General features: G+C 35.2%; 1 non-coding gene and 1 pseudogene across 1 annotated transcript; both read right to left on the bottom strand.

Annotated features, from left to right (window-relative positions):
• Positions 1–362: 362 nt before the first annotated feature.
• Positions 363–504, bottom strand: LOC131480876 (U2 spliceosomal RNA; annotated as a pseudogene).
• A 3,588-nt stretch (positions 505–4,092) lies between these two features.
• On the bottom strand, positions 4,093–4,202 carry LOC118759032 (U6 spliceosomal RNA). The gene has a single exon (XR_004995940.2). It is a non-coding gene; the product is annotated as a U6 spliceosomal RNA (small nuclear RNA).
• Between the last annotated feature and the right edge of the window lie 1,219 nt (positions 4,203–5,421).

Raw genomic sequence — 5,421 nt, 5'->3', positions numbered from 1 at the left:
AACTTTCAAAAAAGGAAGCTCTCCTTTTTTTATGGTTCTGTTCTTATCTCTGAAGTAGCACGTGCCAACTACTACTGTAAATTCCTGCTCATTATTCTTACCCCTTCCACCTGTCTGTATGTTGTTTAAGGATAATTGTAAATAATAGTCTATTACCTAGCACAGTGCTGCCACATAAAGGACTCCCAATCAGTAAAATAAATGAAATCTTGGGAACTTGTAGGAAAAAAGGTGGTGACTATCATTGTAGGGGTTAAGCTGAAAATGCAATTGGAGAGGAAAACAAAGGATGGAGAAAAGTCGAGGTCTGGATGTCTCTGGATATGAACCCCTGAGTTTACTTGGTAAGAACTGTGATTCCATAAACGGGTATGGAGCAGCCTTAGGTTGTTCCATACTGGTCAGAATTGATATCCTGTATTATTACAAATCTTAAAGACATGATTCATAAATAATTAACTAATACTTTTACACTTGATCTTAGCCAAAAGGCTGAGAAGCGATAATTAACTAATACTTTTAACAATCAATCAATAATTTAACATCAGTAACTAATGCTGAATATTGATAAATAATATAAATACATATATATATAATGTTGGTTATAGGTTTTTCATAAACATCAAATTTTACTAAGAAAGTTCCCTTTAGCTTCTGATTTGCTGAAAACTCTTCTTAAAACAGGTACTGAATTTTATCAAATTCCTCTTGTAATTCTTCTGAGGTTATTTTGCAATCTTCTGAAAACAGTGAATTAAACTGGTAAAAAATTTACTACTAAACACACATCACTCTGAGACAAACTATATTTAATCATTATGTATTATGTATTTGTGTCTTCCTTGATTTGATCTGCTAATATTTCGTGAAGAATGTTGACATTTGTGCTCAGAAATTTCAGTTTTCTTAAGTTCCATTGAAATCAGGCCCAGTTTATTACATATTTTCTCATGTATGCCCAGATCACATTAGCTCACAAAATAAATTCTTTAACTTCTGTATCATATATTTATTAACCATAGGAATTCCATTTTATTCTTTCCTACACTTTCTATCCCTCTATGCTGCTTCCTCATGGTGCTGAAGTTTTCTCTAGAAAAGACAACATAGCTCTCATAGTGACAAGTCTGTGCAAGTTTCTTTTCCTTTTTTTTTTCTTTGGTTGTTTTATTGTTATTATTATTTCACAGGACACGTTTGTGTAGGTATAGGGATTCCCCTCTTTCCCTCTCCTTCTTCCCTTCCTATCACTTCCCCCGATATTATCACAGTAGCACAATTCTTTAGTAACAGTTGCAAGTTTAACATCCTGCTATTTAAGTGTATCATGGCAACTGTAGAACTAGGTTTTTGTTGAAAATCTGATATCATACTTTCAAGAAATGTTTAACTGATTCATTGAGAGTCATTCTTTTAGTCAGGAGTGGATGTGTGCACTGCAACATATCTTCATTTCTTGGTATGCTAGTCTCCATTATACAGCTCATCTACTGGAATATATGCATACACTTGTTCACTTGAATAGCTATTTCTTTTGTATTTTGAATGAAGATTGCCTTATATCAGAAAGAACACACACGATATTTGTCCTTTTAAAACTGTTTGTAAATTTAAAAACCTGTACCACCTGTGATCTGATTTGGACTCTTCCCTATTAATCATTAAGTCAAGTTTTTTTAATTCTTTATCTTAGAAATTTGGATCACATGAAAATTAAAGCACACATTTAAAATGTGGTATAATGTTAAACACATAGTATTTAGAAGCAGGTGTTTAAAACAGAGGCTAAGATGTCATATGAGGTACCCACGTTCTGCTACTAATTTCACCATCCTGATGGTGGATGAAGCACTGTGGTGTCTGCCACCTATGTGGATGATTTGTGAACAAGTTCAAAACATATATTCCATGTTCTTTTTGGAAATTATGAAGAATCCCCAAAATGGGGCTGAAGTACATATGTTTTAACCCCAAGCATACATCACATATTCAAACCAGAAAACCGATAGAATTACATAATCCTAAAATCCTAATTCTAAAATTCAAGGGTTTCAAGTTTTTATTCTGGAATATTGCTTAAGTGCTCCTTGATTATAAATGCAAACATGCTGACAATCCAGGTGTTGAGTTGTTTACATTAAATTATTTGTATTGGAGTCTAACAGTTTCAAAAACAAACCACTTTTAGAGGCTGGAAGATTTACAATTATCTCAAGCAAGGACAGCCTATGGTTTTGATACAATAAGTGCTTCATGAAGAATAATTGTCTATATTATCTTGCATCTTTTTGACCGTGTGATATTGTGGAAAATTACCAAAATCTGGTTCCCCGTCTTTTACTAAAATAATCATTGAACAAACTGAACAGATGCTGGATATAAATAAGTTTCGTAAACTCGGATATTTGGGAGACTGTCTATAGATTCCAGACACCACTTGTGGAGATGCATTTATCATGGACTCAAGGAACAACTACTTCGTACTTTTCCAGATCAGTGCAGTGAGGTGAATCTCTTGAGTGTCATTTATTCATCATGTAGTAGGAGGGCAAGCAAGCTCTTGTTCTTATAAAACCAGCAACTCAGCCACCATAAATTCCCTCCAAAATAATGCTTCTCTTTCGATCCTCAATTGGTGGCACAGGATGCCCAATTTTCCCACTGAAAATAGATTCTAACATTTGTTTCTGTGAATTCTCAAATAAGAGGTGATGTCAATATATCTGACTACACCAATATGCACAGCTTGATAAGAAAGGCTGTCACTTCCACTACATCTTCCAATTTAGCCAAGAGGAGGATCAAAAAAGTTGGCAAATGTTATTCATGGCTAACTAAATTTATAACTGTTATCAATATCACACTCTTGAGTAATTCAGCTCCAGTAAGATGAATGACCACAGAGAAGTGCAGAGGTGTGAGATTATGTTTTTAAACACAAGATCCTTCCCAGAGGAAAACTCTAGAATTATGATAATTTCTGCATATTCAAGTGGAAGGAGTTGGAGTGAAACAGAAGATGTGATTCACATGCGGGCTTCAATTAAGGTATCAAGGGAGCAAGATACAAGGATAGGAAGGTAATTAGAACTTATTCTTTGCCTTCCTTAATTGCCAAACCTTTATCAAGAGCAGATGGTAGGTGAACAGGTATTTTTTGGAATAGTCACCTTTTTGACATTATCTCTAATTAAGGAGTCTGTGTCAGCTATTAGGACAAACTATGAAATCATTGTATTTTTCCCAGGTCAACATTAGCTTAGAAGGTGTAATGAAGTCTGTTCCCCTTCTGTCTATCATTTACTCTAGCTGCTTCCATCTGTTCTAAGGTGAAAAAACTACTCAGTTATTCTACGCCAGACTGAACACTCTGGGGCCCCAGTGACTCATGAGCATTACTTCTCATTTGATAACTTTTACAAAAGAGCCATCCTAACTAAGCTATTGAGACAGACTTAAGAGAATGAAAATGGGATCAAATATATTAGATGACAATTATGATGCAGCAAGGGAATTAGATGAAAAAACAACAAGAAGTATGTTGCCATTAAGCATTTGCCTTGAAGGCAGTAATAATTTCTGGAAGAAGGAAATCATCCCAGGACAGAGTAAGACCGGTGCAGATCAGCTGAAGACCTGTGTGTGCATCTCAATGAATCACATACTTCTTAGATTCTATGTGACATCATAACTCAGACTAGATGATGCTTTCTTAAACGTCTTTGACATATGCATCTGATAAAAGCTTCTGACACATATCCCTTACATGGCTTCATTACCTACAGAAATTCTCTTTGGATAGGATATTTGCCAGTTACTCCATTGTAGTGATTTTCACAGTGTAGCTCTCAAAAAGGAGTACTAGCATTGCTTGGAAAGTAACTGGAAAGGCAGATTACCAGACATCACTTCAGATAAACGGAACCAGTTCTGCAAAATGATTGCATGGTATAGATGAAAAGCATTAACTCAAATGCCTGGATCTCTCTGAGGAAACCTCAGTTCTGATCTGTTACCTGTATGACTCTAGCATATTTCCTAAATTCTCTGTATTTTAGTTTCTCATCTGGAAAAGACATTTTTTTGAGAACAAAAAATATGGAATGCTTCACAAATTTGCATGTCATCCTTGTGCAGGGGCCATGCTAATCTTCTCTGTATTGTTCCAATTTTTTTAGTATATGTGCTGCCGAAGCAAGCACAAAGAGACATTTTTTAAACAAGAAAGAATTGAGCCTATGGAACTGTATCATAAAATAAAAAAATTCTGAGACAAAAAAATAAATAAATGAGGAAGACCTCTTGGGGTTGTCTTAAAGGTTAAATTTTCTAAAGCCTTAAGAAGAATGCTTGACATATGGTAGATACTTATACATATTATTAACTACTCAACACTTAAACGGTTATGCGTTTACTTTCTGTTTTGATGAAGCTCCTCCTTAGCACCTATTTATGTTTATCATTTTAGTATATTCATGTAATTTGATTTTGGTATACCCTTTTGGAATCACATAAATAATGGCATAAGAGCATGCTTTAAATTGAAACAGGTGAAACCAAAAAAGAATGTTAAAAATAAATGTCTTCAGTCAATGTTCTGGGAGCAGTCTGAGCAAATGAGTTCTCTGTCACTTTAATGTGAACACAGCTCACAGAATCCTTCCAGGGAACCTGGTTGGTCATTGACACATACGAGATTTGTGACACTCATCCAGACTTAGTGTCTTCTAATTCCATTAGAATTTTGCATTTATGATATCAATTTGATTTCCCATGAAAATTTCTACTGGATTAAAGATCTACTGTATGAATATTTTTGCATTTCTTAACAAACATTTCAGTGTCTCAACTGTTCTTTTCTGATTTGGGGTAGCATATATTCTTTTTCCAGGGTTTGAACACCATGAATGAATGCATAGGAACATGCTTTTTCACTAGGAAAAGTAAGAAACAAAAAAGGTTGCAGCGAAAGCTGACACAGCATTTGTAGAGGTCACACCCATAACACGGCTGTGATGAAGTAATCAATTTAGCTCTGCTTCTCTTCCTAACACCAGCACACATGGGTGCTACAAGGGGCCCCAGGGTTTACTAGTACGTGTAGTGAAGAACGCGTTATCAGAGGAATGGCAAAGAAGTGTTTGTCACCTGACAAGAGTAAAATTGTGATACAGTAACACAACCATCATGTAGATCATGTTTGGAACCTACCAGTTGTAACGAAGATTTACTCACTGGTGACATGTGATCAGATCTACTGCGTGTATTCTTAGATTTCATTAGTTAAAGACATAAAACAGTCTATCTGATTAAAGAGGGAGAAAGACAGTGGGGAACTTCCATAAATTACCATAGCTCAATTAGGTGCAGACAGTTTAGCGAGTGTTTATTACTTGCACAAAGGAAGATTTCCCAATTAGA

The sequence above is a fragment of the Ochotona princeps genome, chromosome 7, assembly GCF_030435755.1.
Source record: "Ochotona princeps isolate mOchPri1 chromosome 7, mOchPri1.hap1, whole genome shotgun sequence".
In the NCBI taxonomy this organism is placed as follows: Eukaryota; Metazoa; Chordata; class Mammalia; order Lagomorpha; family Ochotonidae; genus Ochotona; species Ochotona princeps.
The sequence above is the reverse complement of the archived record's forward strand: the minus strand, read 5'-3'. Positions and strand labels throughout refer to the sequence as shown.